The 21121-nt window shown below is 51.8% G+C and overlaps 1 protein-coding gene across 3 annotated transcripts in view; it reads right to left on the bottom strand.

Annotated features, from left to right (window-relative positions):
* The window catches only part of S6kII (Ribosomal protein S6 kinase II), a 267682-nt gene that overhangs the window by 151084 nt on the left and 95477 nt on the right, over nucleotides 1-21121 (bottom strand). The window contains exon 1 of one of the 3 annotated variants that reach the window (XM_045743219.2): nucleotides 20661-20803. The exons of 1 other annotated variant lie outside the window; for it this stretch is intronic. The gene's annotated coding sequence lies outside the window, so the exon portion shown is untranslated. Of the gene's footprint in view, nucleotides 1-20660; nucleotides 20804-21121 lie in introns of those variants that run through there. One more of the 3 variants, XM_045743220.2, reaches the window with a different exon arrangement.

The following is a 21121-nucleotide window of genomic DNA, read 5'->3' as shown; positions in this document are numbered from 1 at the left end:
ATTACTCTGTTTATTAAGTGAAATTAATAAACAGTTAGAAGGCTGTGACTAACTTAATACCAAGTGTCCATTACCTGGCAGGCGAGGAAGGCCAGGCGGCCATTGGTGAGTGGTCACTACATATGACCTGCCTCACACTACAGCTGTAGTGACCTGCCTGCCCCACACTACAGCTGTAGTGACCTGCCTGCCTCACACTACAGCTGTAGTGACCTGCCAGCCCCACACTACAGCTGTAGTGACCTGCCAGCCCCACACTACAGCTGTAGTGACCTGCCTGCCTCACACTACAGCTGTAGTGACCTGCCTGCCCCACACTACAGCTGTAGTGACCTGCCAGCCCCACACTACAGCTGTAGTGACCTGCCTGCCCCACACTACAGCTGTAGTGACCTGCCTGCCCCACACTACAGCTGTAGTGACCTGCCTGCCTCACACTACAGCTGTAGTGACCTGCCTGCCCCACACTACAGCTGTAGTGACCTGCCAGCCCCACACTACAGCTGTAGTGACCTGCCTGCCCCACACTACAGCTGTAGTGACCTGCCTGCCCCACACTACAGCTGTAGTGACCTGCCTGCCCCACACTACAGCTGTAGTGACCTGCCTGCCCCACACTACAGCTGTAGTGACCTGCCAGCCCCACACTACAGCTATAGTGACCTGCCTGCCCCACACTACAGCTGTAGTGACCTGCCTGCCCCACACTACAGCTGTAGTGACCTGCCTGCCTCACACTACAGCTGTAGTGACCTGCCAGCCCCACACTACAGCTGTAGTGACCTGCCTGCCCCACACTACAGCTGTAGTGACCTGCCTGCCCCACACTAGTGACCCTCGACTGATAAAGATAAAGCCAGCAAGTGATGGCACGGGCATTAATAGCCCATAAACACGAGGCTCAGTTCTTACGCTGTTGCAGAGCCGCCACCACCACAGTCTGGTGGAACACGGGGGAAGGACGGGCGCGGTTACCAGGCAACACTGCCTAAACCTCTCACATCACACCATAAACAATATTAACGTCAGATAATTTGGATAACTCAAATATGATACCTGGTTGATACCTGGTTGATGGGGTTCTGGGAGTTGTTCTACTCCCCAAGCCCGGCCCGAGGCCAGGCTTGACTTGTGAGAGTTTGGTCCACCAGGCTGTTGCTTGGAGCGGCCCGCAGGCCCACATACCCACCACAGCCCGGTTGGTCCGGCACTCCTTGGAGGAAACAATCTAGTTTCCTCTTGAAGATGTCACCTTCGTCTCTATTTATACCTCAATTACAATTTCTATTCCAATTATTAACTTATTCCAATTTCACTCGCAGCTAAGCCCTTAACGTACAAATTATGATGATTCAGGTAGTCCATTAATATATTGATAAATTAAATAAGTTTACTTTTGAGATAGAATGTGAACCAGAGTTGAACAATATGGTGGAGTGTCTAAATCTTAATTAATAACTTTAACCAACCCGAGATTGGGTGTGAGAACCTAGATACAATAATCTCTGTGCAGTCCACTAGTCTACCACACACAACAAACTCTATTTTCCCACAGAAGAGGGAGGAGAGGGGGGGGTTAGGGCAGGGGGGGAGGGGGTTAGGGCTGGGGGGAGGGGGATGGAGCAGGGGGGAGGGGGATGGAGCAGGGGGGGAGGGGGATGGAGCAGGGGGGGGGAGGGGGATGGAGCAGGGGGGGAAGGGGTTAAGACAGGGGGGGGAAGGGGTTAAGACAGGGGGGAAGGGGTTAGGACAGGGTGGAGGGGGGTTAAGGCAGGGGGGGGGGGAGGGGAGGAAGGGGGTTAAGGTAGAGGTAACATCTCTCCACAGGTGTTTCCTGTTGGTAGGAACTTCCGGTGCAAGTACCAAGGCAACAGCAGGTCGGGCGAGCATCGCAACACATTACTTGACACCACTGGGCGTGGGCATGGGGCGTGGGCATGGGGCGTGGGCATGGGGCGTGGGCATGGGGCGTGGGCATGGGGCGTGGGCATGGGGCGTGGGCATGGGGCGTGGGGCATGGGCGTGGGTCGTGGGCCAGATTGAGAGACCTATTTCTTGTGGCAAGTGGCATTGCAATGATGCAAGAAGTGGTGTTACAACATCAATATATTACAATGTAACCTGGTGGGAAGTGATGGCAAATAATGTTGAGGGTGTTGCAATACAATCTATTGGCAAGTGCTGGCAGACTACCTTGAGAGCATGTTGCAAGAGCAGTCAACCGGAAGCTCTTAAGAGTGTAGCAGCAGCAGCGTCCAGACCTCTGAGAGGCAGGTGAAGGGGTCACTTGCATCCCTGTGAACCCTTTACTCCCAGCACTCATTCTTCCCTTCCCTGGTAACACCTCTCCCATCTCCCCTTCCGTCCAGCCCAGAGCGACGGTCTCGCTTCATGCAGGTCGGTGTTCAATCCCCGACCGTCCAAGTGGTTGGGCACCATTCCTTCCCCCCGTCCCATCCCAAATCCCTTTCAAGTGCTATATAGTCGTAATGGCTTGGCGCTTTCCCCCGACAGTTCGCTTCCCTGAGTAAGACCTCTCTTCCACCCCCTTCCCTATGTCAGCCTTAATCTAAGACTCCCCACCACCTATTCCAGTCACACAGGAAAAGATGCTCATGAACCTCTCAACCTCTGATTTCCCTCATTTGCACACATACGCCCCCCCCCCCTCCGTGACCTCATAACCTGCCTACTCACCGTGACCCCATGACTTCCTTGCCCTCTCCCTGACCTCATAACCGTCATCATGAAAGACTGGGGCTCAAGACGGTGAGGTAGACTGGAGGAACTTGGTAAGAGAATACCTGAAGGGCAGGAAACAGAGGGAGTCAGAGAGGTGGTGTAGAGCAGGAGCACTATGACAAGCGGGGTCCCACAGGGTCCTGGCACCACTGCTGTTCCTAGTGTCTGTGAACCACCTGCTAGCAGGAGTCAGGTCGTACATGTTAGTGTTAGCACGAGAAGCAAAGCTCATGACCAATATAAAAATTAGAACGACAACAGGAAGTTACAGAAGTGGGTAAGTAAGTGGTTGCTGGAATTCAATCCAGATAGTGTAAGGTAATGAAAATGGGATGGGGAGAAAGGAGACACGGAGAGATCTACACAAAGGGAAGGCAACTATAGGATGTAAGATCAATTTGGGAGTGAATATAATACAAGCAGAGGCACACCAACAGGCTATCATCAGCAGCATATGGGGCGCTGGCAACCATTACAATATCGTTTGGAACCCCGAATCAGCACTCCTTCAAATAAATCAACAATGTATTTGCTAGCCCCAAGCTGGAATATGCAGCACCAGCCTGGAATCCGCACATCGCGAAGCATGAAACCAAAACTGGAAACAGGAGATGTTTGCAACAAAATTCGGTACCAGAGCTAAACGGTTAAAGAATAACAACTATATCTCACAACCCTTAACAACAGACAAAAGCCATGATCACAACATGCAAGATACTGACGGCAATAGAGAAGGTGGACAAGGACAGCCTTTTTATATAGAGAGAAAGCAGAACGCCAGGACATTATTGGAAGCTGAAAACAAATGGTTCCAAGGAATATAAGGAAATACTAGCACCCTACAAGGGTGGTCAGCAAGGGTAAGACACAGCAAGAAGCTGTGGAAGCCACCTCCATCCCCTTCACATAGTTAAATTATAAGACAACAGGTACAAGGACTCCAGTAAGCGATACCTGGTTGATGGGGTTCTGGGAGTAGTTCTACTCCCTAAGCCCGGCCCGAGGCCAGGTGCGACTTGTGAGAGTCTGGTCCAAGCGGAGTGTGAAGAGCCAGCCGCCGCTTACCATACTAAACGTAACCTCAAACTCACTTTCTGACACAAATGTAAACTTAGGTTTACACTGACGTACACCTCACAGTTCAGCGTACACTGTACACTTGAGCCATTATTGTGATCACTGTACAAGTTGTCACGAACACTTTCTCATTTTGAATTTGTCAACTGCAATGCTATATTTTTAAATCATCGACAGCTTCTAAATCTAAATCGTCTTGAGTATATAGGATATACCTCTACAAACGTTTATGAATAAAACATTTGAATTTGATAAGTAATATCATGATCTCGCTTATAACCCCCCCCCCACACATCACGACCCCCCCATACCTCACATGGCCTCATAACTCACCTCATGTGAACAAAACATGAGGCAACACTGCCCGTTCATGTGTTCAGAGAACCCGTTCCACAATGTTCACACGTTCAGCAACAGAACCGTTCTCCCAAGGTCGAACCCATTCCTTACTTTCACGAGCGTGTTCCATCTTGCCTTCACCCCCCCCACCCCACCACCACCCCAAACCCCATCCCCCCTCTTACCCCCCCCCCCAGTCCGGTAACTCCACTTGGGTAAGATATTAATATCCGGACTCCTTTATTTCGGCCATTTTAAACCTATTTCCGCCTCACGGCCGCTTCATGAACACCGCGAGGCGTGTATGAGGGCTTTATCCTGTCTATTGTTGAGCTGTCTCGCTCCCTGTCGCTGGCTGGCTCCCTGTCTCCCCGTCTCGCTAGACCATTCCCTGTGTCGGGTTTTACCTGTGGCGTGATTGAGAGACGTCACACAGGTCTATATATTCGTGGGAGTTATTAGGTGACAGCGGTGGGTGTCAGTTAGGAAGCAGCTCAGTAATGTACCATACACAGAGTCATCATCATCATCAACAGTGATGGTGGGAGGAGTAGTGATGACCTTCATCAATACAAGTCACGCCATTACAGGTAGGTCAGGTAGGATCTGGGAGGTGGTATCCTTCGGCAACACTAATGAGTAGATGAGACATAATTAAGGCATACAAGATCCGCAGGTCGATTGGTAAATAAATTGTGATATTCACAATGGGAAATAGAACCTTTGAAGCAGACTTAGGAGTACCTACAGTTGTACACACGCACAGGCGGCGGCGGAGGCCGAGCTGACAGCACGCTGGACACGTGATCCTGTGGTCCCGGGTTCGATCCCAGGTGCCGGCGAGAAACGATGGGCAGAGTTTCTTTCACCCTATGCCCCTGTTACCTAGCAGTAAATAGGTACCTGGGAGTTAGTGAGCTGTAACAGGCTACTTCCTGGGGTGTGTGTGTTGTAGGAAAAAAATAGTAGTAGTAGAAACAGTTGATTGACAGTTGAGAGGCGGGACCAAAGAGCCAGAGCTCAACCCCCGCAAGCCACAACTAGGTGAGAACACTCACTCATCGGCCCAGGGAGAGAGGGACATTAAGGAAGAGGCCGCCCATGATGCCCGGCTGGCCAGTGTGAGGTGGGGCATGACACGCCGCGTGTAGAACACCTTTGTTGTGGCCGCAGCCCTCTCACTCCCGCCCCCACACACACCTCCTCAGCCCTGCTGCCCTGGGGCCACATTCACGAAGCAGTTACGCGAGGACTTACGAACCTGTACATCTTTTCTCAATCTTTGGCGGCTTTGTTTCCAATTATTAAACAGTTAATGAGCTCCGAAGCACCAGGAGGCTGTTTATAACAATAACAACAGTTGAATGGGAAGTTTTCATGCTTGTAAACTGTTTAATAAATGTAACCAAAACCTTCATAGATTAAGGAAAGATGTACACGCCCTTAAGTGCTTGCGTAAATGCTTTCGTGAATCTAAGCCCCTGGCCACCGCTCACACACCCCCCCTGACACCACCTGGCGGGCATACCCCCCCCCCCCTGCCGCCACCTGGAGGCATACATACACACCCTGCCACCTGGGGGTGGTGGCAGGGGGTGTATAAACATCGAACACTGTTCATGTGGGGCGGACGCATATCTGTGTATTTATGTATTTCTGTATGTAGGTTAGATTAGCATTTTATAAGCACTACAATCACCTTATGTGGTTGATTGTTCAATAAATCAATGAACAATATGTTTAACAGCTCTCTCACCCTGTCCATGGAGGACAGAAGAAAAAATATATATATTCTGGTTAGCACTATAAATGTCTGGCCACGTCTGCGGTAGAAAATAATAATAATAATAATACACTTGGGGGGAAGCCCCCCCCCTGACACCATCAGGGGGGGGGGGAAGCCACCATCAGGGGGGGGGGGGAAGCACCCCGACCATCAGATGATAACAAATTCAGCACGAAAATTACTAGTGTACAAGACACTGAAAGACAGCATGTTGATATTAACAAGTTTTCGACTGGGTAACAGAAAATAACATGAAGTTTAGCAGTGATGAATTCCAAGTACTCAGGAACGGTAAAAATGAGGACCTTAAACATAATACAGGGTACAAAACACAATCAGATCTGCCCACAGTAGGAAAGCAACATGTCAAGGATTTGGGAATAATGATGTCCGACGACCTATCGTTTAGGGAGCATAACCAAGCAAATATTGCGTCAGTCAGAAAAATGATAGGATGGATTACGAGAACTTTCAAATCCAGGGATCCCATCACAATGGTTGTACTCTTCAAGTCACTTGTGTTGTCCCGTCTTGAGTACTGCTCAGTACTCACTTCCCCCCTTCAGAGCAGGAGAGATTGCTGAAATAGAGGGAATACAGAGAACATATACAGCACGCATAGACGAGATAAAGCACCTAAATTATTGCGATCGTCTCAAAGCCCTCCAAATGTACTCACTAGAAAGAAGACGAGAGAGATATTACATAATATGTACATGAAAAACTGGAGAGCTAATTTATAAATTTCAACAGTAAAATAACAACGTACTGGAGTAAACGATATGGAAGAAAATGCAGAATAGAACCAGTGAAGAGCAGAGGTGCCATAGGCACAATCAGAGAACACTGTATAAACATCAGAGGTCCGCGGTTGTTCAACATCCTCCCAGCGAGCATAAGAAATATTACCGGAACAAAGGTGGACTTCAAGAACAAATTCTACTTTCTGCAAGTGCAGAATAGTATAATGGATACATGGGCCTGCGGGCCGCTCGAAGCAACAGCCTGTTGGACCAAGCTCTCTCATTTTGATTTTAAAAATGAATATGCTAGATAATACCTTGAAAGGGAAGAGCAAAAGTTTTACTCCAACAAAGGTACATTAGGAGTGTGAGTGTGGCCTCGCCTTAGCCACACTAGGGGCACACAGTGTCACACCTAGTGAGCTGGCAGTGTGCACATAATGGTGTGGCGAGGGAGTCTCTCAGCGCCACACCCTAACCTCAAGTCAACTACAAACACCCCAATTACTACCACTACTTCTATTGTCATGAGCACAGGTGTACACAGGTGGGTCACGGACACAGGTGGACACGAGTGGGTCACGGACACAGGTGTATACAGGTGGGTCACGGACACAGGTGGACACACACGGACACTGGTGGGTCACGGACACAGGTGTACACGAGTGGGTCACGGACACAGGTGTATACAGGTGGGTCACGGACACAGGTGTACACGAGTGGGTCACGGACACAGGTGTATACAGGTGGGTCACGGACACAGGTGGAGACACACGGACACTGGTGGGTCACGGACACAGGTGTACACAGGTATACACAGGTATACACAGGTGGGAAGCGAACATACCCGGGCTGTTATGACCTTGTGTGATGGGTAATTACTGTTAACACTCTGACAAGATAACTGTTATCGGTAACCCCCCCCCCCCCCCACACGAGCGACAAAACGTCACTGGCTACCCACACAACAGGCAAGTCTACCTCCCCACAGGCAGGCCAGTATCTCTACTGTCAAACTGCAGTTCGATCATACCAAGTTGGCTACATATATAGACACCAAGTTAGCACTTGTGTCCAGCAGAGAGAGAGCAGCTTGGTGGCCCGAGCCTACGGGTGAGACCACTAGTACACAGCGGGGACTTTATCACCTGCTCACGCTCAGGATTAACAAATACCAAAGTCAGCGTCCCAGGTGACCTGCTCAAGGTGTTCTTCACCTCACGGCTTAAGGGCTCCACTTAGTGTACTCTGACCCAGCCACGGAGTGAAGGCCCGCGGTGTACAGCCCCCAGGAATGTCGGAGTGTTCCCCCGGGGGAGTTACCCACCACGAGGAACCCGTTATCTTAATAATACACCGCATTTTGGCAGGGAGGGAAGGAGGGAGGGAGGGGAGGGGAGGGAAGAGGGAGGGGAGGGAAGAGGGAGGGAAGGGAAGGGAAGAGGGAGGGAAGGGAAGAGGGAAGGGGAAGGGAAGGGGAAGGGAAGGGCAGGGGGAGGGGAGAGAGTCATCACAAACAAGGAACTCATCATACAGTCAAATTGTGAAGATTTCTTTAAGCTCAATAAACGACATTCTCACGTCACCTCCGGGCGAAATAACCTGGCAATAAGCCCCTGACAGACCGGATGGTGAAGGGTCGACAGTGTCACCATCACCAACAGGCCGGATGGTGAAGGGACGACAGTGTCACCATCACCAACAGGCCGGATGGTGAAGGGGCGACAGTGTCACCATCACCAACAGGCCGGATGGTGAAGGGGCGACAGTGTCACCATCACCAACAGGCCGGAGATGGTGAAGGGGCGACAGTGTCACCAACAGACCAGAGATGGTGAAGGGGCGACAGTGTCACCAACAGGGCGGAGATGGTGAAGGGGGGACAGTGTCACCATCAACAGGGCGGAGATGGTGAAGGGGGGACAGTGTCACCATCACCAGGCTGGACGGGTCACCACTGCTAGGACTAACACCATCAACAAGCAACACGCTCGAGGCTTACTCACCAACGTCACTGTCAACTCAACCCACAATTGACTAGATAAAGAGCAGGTGTGTGTGTGTGTGTGTTAGTCACGTGTGAGCCAGGAACACACACCTGACATGGCAGGAAATCCCGCATAGTTTCTATCTTTGCTCTGATAGTAACTGATAAGCCACTACCACACTCACCTCCCTCCTAACGTCGTGGTTTCCAGGAACTAAACCTAATATCACTGGAAGGCGCAAGAAATAAGCGAGACATGATTACAACATACAAAGTACTCGGGGATGGGGGAATTTTATCGCATGGATAAAAACATGACACCAAAATTAAATCAATTTGACAGTTTCAGTTGTGTAATGAAACTAAGAGTGAAGTGAAGGGCGACTCAATTCACGACTAACAAAAGACATGACAGTCAAAAGGGTCAGGAACCTGTACTCCAGTAGACAGAAGGTTAGAAAAGGTGTAACAAGAGCTACAGCTCAACTCCCCCCAACATAAACATAGCTACACACATCCCCACAATACCCAATTCCAAATAAAACTATCGTTAGGGTCAATTGATGCCATTCTATAGCATCCATCACAGCCATATATGGTGGTTGGTTGGGGGAGTGAGCCAGGTATTATACCCGTCAACGGGAAGGGGGGGGGGGATATTACCCGTCAACGGGAAGGGGGGGGGGATATTACCCGTCAACGGGAAGGGGGGGGGATATTACCCGTCAACGGGAAGGGGGGGGGATATTACCCGTCAACGGGAAGGGGGGGGGATATTACCCATCAACGGGAAGGGGGGGATATTACCCATCAACGGGAAGGGGGGGATATTACCCATCAACGGGAAGGGGGGGGGATATTACCCATCAACGGGAAGGGGGGGGATATTACCCATCAACGGGAAGGGGGGGATATTACCCATCAACGGGAAGGGGGGATATTACCCGTCAACGGGAAGGGGGGGGGATATTACCCGTCAACGGGAAGGGGGGGGGGATATTACCCGTCAACGGGAAGGGGGGGGATATTACCCGTCAACGGGAAGGGTGGGGATATTACCCATCAACGGGAAGGGGGGGGGATATTACCCATCAACGGGAAGGGGGGGGATATTACCCGTCAACGGGAAGGGGGGGGATATTACCCATCAACGGGAAGGGGGGGGATATTACCCATCAACGGGAAGGGTGGGGATATTACCCGTCAACGGGAAGGGGGGGGGGGGATATTACCCATCAACGGGAAGGGGGGGATATTACCCATCAACGGGAAGGGGGGATATTACCCGTCAACGGGAAGGGGGGGGATATTACCCATCAACGGGAAGGGGGGGATATTACCCGTCAACGGGAAGGGGGGGATATTACCCATCAACGGGAAGGGGGGGGATATTACCCATCAACGGGAAGGGGGAGGATATTACCCATCAACGGGAAGGGGGGGATATTACCCGTCAACGGGAAGGGGGGGGATATTACCCGTCAACGGGAAGGGGGGGGATATTACCCATCAACGGGAAGGGGGGGATATTACCCGTCAACGGGAAGGGGGGGGATATTACCCATCAACGGGAAGGGGGGGGATAAAGATTCCTACAACCCGCGGCCATTTTTCTCACAGAAGACAGACAGACGTGCGAGAAGCGCAGGTTCGAGACCACAGCAACACTGCGGGGTTGATGCAAGACACACAAGTCTGCGGTGATCTTAAGAGGGGGGGGGGGGTTCTCTGCTGGCATCAACACAACACTACAACTCAACACTACAACTCAACACTACAACTCAACACTACAACTCAACACTACAACTCAACACTACAACTCAACACTACAACTCAACACTACAACTCAACACTACAACTCAACACTACAACTCAACACTACAACTCAACACTACAACTCAACACTACAACTCAACACTACAACTCAACACTACAACTCAACACTACAACTCAACACTACAACTCAACACTACAACTCAACACTACAACTCAACACTACAACTCAACACTACAACTCAACACTACAACTCAACACTACAACTCAACACTACAACTCAACACTACAACTCAACACTACAACTCAACACTACAACTCAACACTACAACTCAACACTACAACTCAACACTACAACTCAACACTACAACTCAACACTACAACTCAACACTACAACTCAACACTACAACTCAACACTACAACTCAACACTACAACTCAACACTACAACTCAACACTACAACTCAACACCAACTCAACACTACAACTCAACACTACAACTCAACACTACAACTCAACACTACAACTCAACACTACAACTCAACACTACAACTCAACACTACAACTCAACACTACAACTCAACACTACAACTCAACACTACAACTCAACACTACAACACAACACTACAACACTTCACCATTGGTGGACCTGTCACCACCAATATTTTCTTGTTTCTTCCCGCTCCGAAACTTTCAGCAATAACTGCAAATTCAGCAATTCTACCACAACCACCACCCCCTACCACAACCACCACTCATTACTATTTAGGTCAGAGGTAAACATTCCCATCAGAGTATAACCAGTTTAAACATTTCACTACTATGTTCATCCCTGGCACCAGGGGAGTGCCACACCCAGGGGAGGGTCAGAGGCACCACCAGGGGAGTGCCACACCCAGGGGAGGGGTCAGAGGCACCACCAGGGGAGTGCCACACACAGGGGAGGGGTCAGAGGCACCACCAGGGGAGTGCCACACCCAGGGGAGGGGTCAGAGGCACCACCAGGGGAGTGCCACATCCAGGGGAGTGTCAGAGGCACCACCAGGGGAGTGCCTCACCCAGGGGAGGGTCAGAGGCACCACCAGGGGAGTGTCAGAGGTACCACCAGGGGAGTGCCACACCCAGGGGAGTGTCAGAGGTACCACCAGGTGAGTGCCACACCCAGGGGAGGGTCTGAGGCACCGCCAGGGGAGTGTAACACCCAGGGGAGGGGTCAGAGGCACCACCAGGGGAGTGCCACACCCAGGGAGGGGTCAGAGGCACCACCAGGGGAGTGCCACACCCAGGGAGGGGTCAGAGGCACCACCAGGGGAGGGGTCAGAGGCACCACCAGGTGAGTGCCACACCCAGGGGAGGGTCAGAGGCATCACCACGGGAGTGCCACACCCAGGGGAGGGTCAGAGGTACCACCAGGGGAGTGCCACACCCAGGGGAGGGTCAGAGGCACCGCCAGGGGAGTGCCACACCCAGGGGAGGGTCAGAGGCACCACCAGGGGAGTGCCACACCCAGGGGAGGGTCAGAGGTACCACCAGGGGAGTGCCACACCCAGGGGAGGGTCAGAGGCACCACCAGGGGAGGGTCAGGGGCACCACCAGGGGAGTGCCACACCCAGGGGAGGGTCAGAGGCACCACCAGGGGAGTGCCACACCCAGGGGAGGGTCAGAGGGACCACCAGGGGAGTGCCACACCCAGGGGAGGGTCAGAGGCACCACCAGGGGAGGGTCAGAGGCACCACCAGGGGAGGGTCAGAGGCACCACCAGGGGAGGGTCAGAGGCACCACCAGGGGAGTGCCACACCCAGGGGAGGGTCAGAGGGACCACCAGGGGAGTGCCACACCCAGGGGAGGGTCAGAGGCACCACCAGGGGAGGGTCAGAGGCACCACCAGGGGAGTGCCACACCCAGGGGAGGGTCAGAGGCATCACCAGGGGAGTGCCACACCCAGGGGAGGGTCAGAGGCATCACCAGGGGAGTGCCACACCCAGGGGAGGGTCAGAGGCACCACCAGGGGAGTGCCACACCCAGGGGAGGGTCAGAGGCACTACCAGGGGAGTGCCACACCCAGGGGAGGGTCAGAGGCACCACCAGGGGAGTGCCACACCCAGGGGAGGGTCAGAGGCACCACCAGGGGAGTGCCACACCCAGGGGAGGGTCAGAGGCACTACCAGGGGAGTCACCTGTACCCCCACTAGATTAGGTTTCAAGGTCGCCCTCACCTGGCTCAAGAAAGCCTTACCTGAAGGAACGTCTCACCTACGGCTTCCACGGTTACAACAAGGAAGTATTGGTTTAAAAATGTACCTACGTACGCCTGACTAGGCACGTACACGTACGCAGGCTAGCTTTTGTTCATCAAGCACACGTTTTAAGGAACTAAGTGGGATTCGAACCCAAGATCAATATGAAAGAGGAAACTGTACGTTATGCAAATCTCTCCATCTTTGTTAAAACTGTTCACACATCACCAAACACAGCAAGTTGTGTTCTTAGTCTTACATTTGAATCAAAATCTTGGAATTTCTTTACTGACGGATGCGTTTTGAAACAAGCGAGCGACTCATAATTAACCGCTTCTACTTTCTCTGTCCGTCAGGTTCAAGCTTACCTCATACCTTGTGACTCGTACGTCAGGCTGCGAGCAGCCGCGTCCAACAGCCTGGTTGATCAGTCCGGCAACCAGGAGGCCTGGTCGACGACCGGGCCGAGGGGACGCTAAGCCCCGGAAGCACCTCAAGGTAACCTCAAGGTATGCCCCTTACAGGCCGTGAGGAGGGGAGGGGGGGAGGGGGGGGATATACTAACCACAAGGAAGATGGCCCTTAATACCCTTAATCTGAGACTGATGTTAGAGGCTTCATTCAGTAGAGCGGGATCCTCTGTGGTCCTCGTTCGAGCACCGGCTCTTGTCACCCAAAGCCCGCCTTCCTCAAGCCCACCCCAGCACCCCCCCAGCCCTACCCCTGCACCCCCCCTGCGCCCCACTCCTGCACCCCCCAGCCCCACCCCTGCACCCCCCAGCTCACTCCCACATTCCTTGGGAGGCAGCCACTAGTCATCCCGTGAAGAATGTTCACAGTTTATAACATTACCTCACTGTTGCCAATGTCTTCTCCCTTATCTCACACCGAAGCCATTTGCAGAATGGTTCACAGCGACAGCAGGGAGGATTGACTAAGCGCCAATCCTTAACTGTACGCCTCCTCTTCACTCTGCAGTGATTGGGTATCTGGATTGTACCCGAGTGAGGTTCTAGGAGTTGTTCTGCTTAAGCCAGGCTTGACTTGTGAGAGTTTGGTCCACCAGGCTGTTGCTTGGAGCGGCCCGCAGGCCCACATACCCATCACAGCCCGGTTGGTCCGGCACTCCTTGGAGGAAATGATCTAGTTTCCTCTTGAAGATGTCCACGGTTGTTCCGGCAATATTTCTGATGCTCGCTGGGAGGATGTTGAACAACCGCGGACCTCTGATGTTTATACAGTGTTCTCTGATTGTGCCTATGGCACCTCTGCTCTTCACTGGTTCTATTCTGCATTTTCTTCCATGTCGTTCACTCCAGTACGTTGTTATTTTACTGTGTAGATTTGGTACTTGGCCCTCCAATATTTTCCAGGTGTATATTATTTGGTATCTCTCTCGTCTCCTTTCTAGTGAGTACATTTGGAGAGCTTTGAGACGATCCCAATAATTTAGGTGTTTTATCTCGTCTATGCGTGCCGTATATGTTCTCTGTATTCCCTCTATTTCAGCAATCTCTCCTGCTCTGAAGGGGGAAGTGAGTACTGAGCAGTACTTAAGACGGGACAACACAAGTGACTTGAAGAGTACAACCATTGTGATGGGATCCCTGGATTTGAAAGTTCTCTTAATCCATCCTATCATTTTCCTGACTGACGCAATATTTACTTGGTTATGCTCCCTAAACGTTAGGTCGTCAGCCATCATTATTCCCAAATCCTTTACATGTTGCTTTCCTACTATGGGCAGATCTGATTGTGTTTTGTACTCTGTATTATGTTTAAGGTCCTCATTTTTATCGTACCTGAGTACCTGGAATTTATCACTGTTAAACATCATGTTATTTTCTGTTGTACTGTCAACAACTTTATTAATATCAGCTTGTAGTTTGACAGTCTTCTACTGAAGTAATTTTCACGCTGATTGTAGAGTTATTTGTGTTATTGTTAAACGATAGACGGATCATGCTCCAGAGGTAACTAGTGGGAAAGGATTAACATCAGCTATAGGATGGGAAAGCTTTCAGCCTGCTAACAGGAGTCAGTAGTCATCTGTTCCTGCACCGAACTATGTGAGCAAGATGCAACGTTATCTTGAGGTTATCTTGAGATGATTTCGGGGCTTTTTAGTGTCTCCACCCCCAGGAAGCAGCCCGTGACAGCTGACTAACACCCAGGTACCTATTTTACTGCTAGGTAACAGACCATAGGGTGAAAGAAACTCTGCCCATTGTTTCTCGCCGGCGCCTGGGATCGAACCCAGGATCACAAGTCCAGCGTGCTGTCCGCTCGGCTCCCTAAGATTGTTAAAGATGGCACGAGATGCAACACTGAGGAGTGGTGCCACATACAGTATACCCCCCCCCCCCGCCCGGGCCCACCTCCACCCCCCCCCCCTCTTCTGCGAGTCAGGCACTGACCTCTGCTGGCACTTGGAGCAACCTGTTCCACATCTCTCTCTCCCTCCCTCCCTGGTCACGTGCTCCCCTGGCCACGTGACTGGCTGTAAGACACCAATATCGACCTTGCGTGAGAGTTCCGAACGACCATTATTCGGTACCCAGTGGTACCCCTGGTCAGACCAACACGTCGCAGGTACCCAGTGGTACCCCTGGTCAGACCAACACGTCGCAGGTACCCAGTGGTACCCCTGGTCAGCCCAACACGTCGCAGGTACCCAGTGGTACCCCTGGTCAGCCCAACACGTCGCAGGTACCCAGTGGTACCCCTGGTCAGCCCAACACGTCGCAGGTACCCAGTGGTACCCCTGGTCAGCCCAACACGTCGCAGGTACCCAGTGGTACCCCTGGTCAGACCAACACGTCGCAGGTACCCAGTGGTACCCCTGGTCAGACCAACACGTCGCAGGTACCCAGTGGTACCCCTGGTCAGCCCAACACGTCGCAGGTACCCAGTGGTACCCCTGGTCAGCCCAACACGTTGCAGGTACCCAGTGGTACCCCTGGTCAGCCCAACACGTCGCAGGTACCCAGTGGTACCCCTGGTCAGCCCAACACGTCGCAGGTACCCAGTGGTACCCCTGGTCAGACCAACACGTCGCAGGTACCCAGTGGTACCCCTGGTCAGACCAACACGTCGCAGGTACCCAGTGGTACCCCTGGTCAGACCAACACTTCACAGGTACCCAGTGGTACCCCTGGTCAGACCAGCACGTCGCAGGTACCCAGTGGTACCCCTGGTCAGCCCAACACGTCACAGGTACCCAGTGGTACCCCTGGTCAGCCCAACACGTCACAGGTACCCAGTGGTACCCCTGGTCAGACCAACACGTCGCAGGTACCCAGTGGTACCCCTGGTCAGACCAACACGCCGCAGGTACCCAGTGGTACCCCTGGTCAGACCAACACGTCGCAGGTACCCAGTGGTACCCCTGGTCAGACCAACACGTCGCAGGTACCCAGTGGTACCCCTGGTCAGACCAACACGTCGCAGGTACCCAGTGGTACCCCTGGTCAGACCAACACGTCGCAGGTATAGACTACTTAACAATTATATTCAATAAATACGAGAAACAGGTTTTGTACACTACTGTATAAATACAGTAGTGTATACACTACTGTATAAATACAGTAGTGTATACACTACTATACACTATACACTACTCTCAAACAAAAACCAAACACACACACACTCAGACAAACACACACTTAACGTAATCACTCGTACACATATAAACTCAATACCTTTCACATAGATATTCACCCATAAACAGTAATAATCAAATACAATTAAACTGTATATCATACAACTACAGTATACACCCAGTATATAACCCCCCCCCCCCACACACACATTACCACTGTCCAGTGGTACAGTGTACCAGTATACACTGTCCAGTGTACACTGGTACACTTACATATGTGGTCTTAAACCACATATGTAAGACCAATCCTGGAGTATGCGGCCCCAGCATGGAGCCCGCACTTTGTCAAGCACAAGACGAAGCTGGAAAAAGTTCAGAGGTAAGCCACTAGACTAGTCCCTGAACTAAGAGGCATGAGTTACGAGGAAAGGCTGTGGGAACTGCACCTCACGACACGAACAGAAGAGTAAGGGGAGACATGATCACAACCTACAAATTTCTTAGAAGAATTGACAGGGGTGGATAAAGATAAACTGTTTAACACGGGTGGTACGCGAACAAGGGGACACAGGTAGAGACTGAGTACCCAACCGAGCCACAGGGACGTTAAGAACATAAGAATAAAGGTAACTGCAGAAGGCCTATTGGCCCATACGAGGCAGCACCTATTTATACCCACACTATCCCACTCAAATACATGTCCAACCCACGTTTGAAACAATCAAGGGACCCACCTCCTCCACGCCATGTGGCAACTAATTCCACAAATCAACAACCCTGTTACCGAATCAGTATTTACCCCGGTCTTTCTGAAATCTAAACTTATCCAGTTTATACCCATTGTTTCGTGTTCTGTCCTGTGTTGATACTTTTAATACACTATTAATATCCCCTTTGCTAGAAAGAACTTTTTAATTGTCAGAGTTGGTAACAGATGGAATGCATTAATCAGTGATGTTGATACCTAGTTATACCTACAATACAAGATAGCATACAAATATTTAGCATGCACCATATCGTTATCTTACCAATACACACACACACACACACACACGACACACTAGTATTCCGTAATACCTCAGTCACACGCACGCGCACACACGCACGCAACACACTCCGATAAGCTGAGAGTCACAGCTTACAGATGATAAACTTTCAATTTCAACTTGAGCATAATTTTACAATCCGGACAAGAGCCACTCAGATGCCTGGACGAGCTTCTCTGGACCAGGAAAATAGTGCCTTGGTACTCTGGGAAAAGTGAGGAGGGGGGGGGGGAGTTTGGCACTCCCGGAAAAGTTGATGTCTTGCTCTAATTGCTCAACTCTGGCTCTGAGAATAAGGCTGCAGTTTTAACGCCAATGGGAGGAAGGCTGGCCAGCGCCCGCACTCTCACACGCAGCCACAGCTCAACCCCCGCAAGCACAACTAGGTGAGTACACTCACAGGAGACGAGGGGAATTCTCAGGGGAATTGACAGGATAGACAAGGATGGATTATTTAACACTGGTGGAACACGCACAAGGGGAAACAGGTGGAGACTTGAGTACCCAAATGAGCCACAGGGACGTTAGAAAGAACTTTTAGTGTCAGTAGTTAGTAAATGGAATGCATTAGGCAGTGATGTGGTGGAGGCTGACTCCATACACAGTTTCAAGTGTAGATATGAAAGAGCCCAGTAGGCTCAGGAACCTGTACACCAATCTCAACTTTCCCATCCCATCTGGCAGGTTTGTGGGACGGGATGGGATCTTTCACTTCTAAAGAACTACTTAATCAACTACTCCCAAACGAGCGACATGTCTTGAACAGCATCATTAACCACACAAACAACCTGTGAACTCCTTGTTTGTACACGAGCTTGGAAATTACACACAATTAAGACAAGCAGTTTGCGACGGTCGTCACACACACTTGAACAAGCTTAGGAGAGTTAACAGATTCACTTTAGGTACGTACACACACACACACACACACACACACACACACACACACACACACACACACACACACACACACACACACACACACACACACACACACACACAGGTACTTAAGATTGACCCAAGACACATTATCAGATGGTGCCAATAAGGGGAACTCCGGGCAAGGCTACCGAGGTTCCTTAACCAAATCGAGGCTCCTTGGTTTGGTTAAGAGGCCTGCTGCTCCTGTGTCATTAAGGAGAGGTGTAAAAGGGTCCTCTGATGACCAATGTAGGACGAGCGTGGCGGAGAGCCAGGGGGGGGGGGGGTTGCTGTACAACAAGATTCACTTTCTCTAACACATTGTTGACTCCCCCAGCGTGAAGACCACTCACTATTGTACCTTCACGCACTGCACACACACACACACACACTTCTCACCTAACAAGTTAGGTGAGAAGGTGTTGGAGGCCAAGACCGTCAGTAGTTTCAAAGCGTTATATGACAAAGAGTGCTGGGAAGACGGGACACCACGAGCGTAGCTCTCATCCTGTAACTACACTTAGGTAATTACACACACACACACACACACACACACACACACACACACACACACACACACACACACACACACACACACACACACACACACACACACACACACACAGCATAGGGCCTCGTAGCCTGGTGGATAGCGCGCAGGACTCGTAATTCTGTGGCGCGGGTTCGATTCCCGCACGAGGCAGAAACAAATGGGCAAAGTTTCTTTCACCCTAAGTGCCCCTGTTACCTAGCAGTAAATAGGTACCTGGGAGTTAGTCAGCTGTCACGGGCTGCTTCCTGGGGTGTGTGTGTGTGTGGTGTGGGGAAAAAAAAAAAAAAAAAAAAATAGTAGTTAGTAAACAGTTGATTGACAGTTGAGAGGCGGGCCGAAAGAGCAAAGCTCAACCCCCGCAAAAACACAACTAGTAAACACACACACACACACACACACACACACACACACACACACACACACACACACACACACACACACACACACACAGTACCCGTAACGACGCTACTCGGTACGCTAACGAGCACAAGAGCCTCATGTATGGAGCCGCGAGAAGCTTCAGGAGATATGCACGACTCGCGCTCACAGATGTTCTTCTTAGATGCTGCACTGAATATTATATTGTTTAAGGGACAGTGTAAGGCAAGAGGTGGGGGGGGGGGTAGAGAGGGGGGTAGAGAGGGGGGTAACGGTGTCAGATGAGTCAGTACACCCAGCTAGACCAGGAGGCCTGGTCTGGGACCGGGCCGCAAGGACATTGAACCCAGAAAGTCCACTCCTCGTTTTTTTTCTGGGGGGAGGGGGGGGGGGTAAAGAGGAAGGAGAGGCATAGATGAAGGGAAGTATAGAAGTGGGAAATACAGTGAGAGGTATGAAAGCAGGCGGACTGTCCGCCTTGCTGACACGATGTGTGGGTGTTGGCAGCTAAGCTAAGCTGGCTCCCTCTTGTCAGGGAGCTGTGAGTGTGAGAGAGGTTCTTCACATGTATGAGAGATGTAGAGGGGGAGGGGGGGAGAGGGTAGGGGAGTGGGGGAGGGGAAGGGACTTTCTCTGGCTTCCCCCCCCCCTCCTAGGACACCCACACTACCCCTAATCACCTCTGCAGCCATCCCTCTATCCTCCCACGAGAGGAGGAGGAGGGGGTGGGGGAAAGCAGACTGGCAGGAATGTGTAGTGAAGAGCACTGCTAGAGGTCCCACAGTACCCACTACCACCTCAGCTGGTACTGGGCCACCACTGGTTACCACTGGGCCACCTCGGGACCACCACTGGCTGTGTAGTCCATCGGAGTAGTTAATAAATGGAATGCATTAGGCAGTGATGTGGTGGAGGCTGACTCCATACACAGTTTCAAGTGTAGATATGACAGAGCCCAGTAGGCTCAGGAACCTGTACACCAGTTGATTGACAGTTGAGAGGCGGGACCAAAGAGCCAAAGCTCAACCCCCGCAAGCACAATTAGGTGAGTACAGTGGCCCCCACTGGGCCACAGTGGCCCCCACTGGGCCACAGTGGCCCCCACTGGGCCACAGTGGCCCCCACTGGGCCACAGTGGCCCCCACTGGGCCACAGTGGCCCCCACTGGACCACAGTGGCCCCCACTGGACCACAGTGGCCCCCACTGGACCACTGACGCAGCCTGGGCCCACTTGTTGCATCTGGATAGTTAAGGAAGAGAGAAACACTAGTCACCCCCCCCCCCCCCCCCCCCCCGAGGTGAACCAGCTGACAGACCCACACAAACACACACAGATCACCCGGGCACTAATACACCCACTTGTTCTTTGTTCCATCACAACACTGTCACTTTCCAAGTGCTACACCGCCACTACTCCAAGTGTAGAACACAACTTATTGCTCACACAAACGCACTCGCAAATGGTTCAAAACCATACCTATGGTTGTGTATGGTACCGAGGTATCCTTCCCGGGTGAAGGAGAAGTGAGAGTGTGTGTGAGAGCGGTGAGAGAGAGTGAGAGCGCGCGGACACACACAAGAGCGGCCCCCACTGTTCACTACCTGAGCCAGCGGTATACTGACTGGCCGGCCCCTCTCTTTCATGCTTCACCCCTCCCACCCCTCCCTTCCCCTACCACTAACACACACACCCTCCCACCCCTCCCTTCCCCTACCACACACACCCCCTCCCATCCCTCCCTTCCCCTACCACACACACACCCCCTCCCACCCCTCCCTTCCCCTACCACACACACCCCCTCCCACCCCTCCCTTCCCCTACCACACACACCCCCTCCCATCCCTCCCTTCCCCTACCACCCCCCCCTCCCACCCCTCCCTTCCCCTACCACACACCCCCCTCCCACCCCTACCTTCCCCTAGCAAGTAGATGGGGTC

Source organism: Procambarus clarkii, chromosome 31 (assembly GCF_040958095.1).
Source record: "Procambarus clarkii isolate CNS0578487 chromosome 31, FALCON_Pclarkii_2.0, whole genome shotgun sequence".
Classification (NCBI taxonomy): domain Eukaryota; kingdom Metazoa; phylum Arthropoda; class Malacostraca; order Decapoda; family Cambaridae; genus Procambarus; species Procambarus clarkii.
The sequence above is the reverse complement of the archived record's forward strand: the minus strand, read 5'-3'. Positions and strand labels throughout refer to the sequence as shown.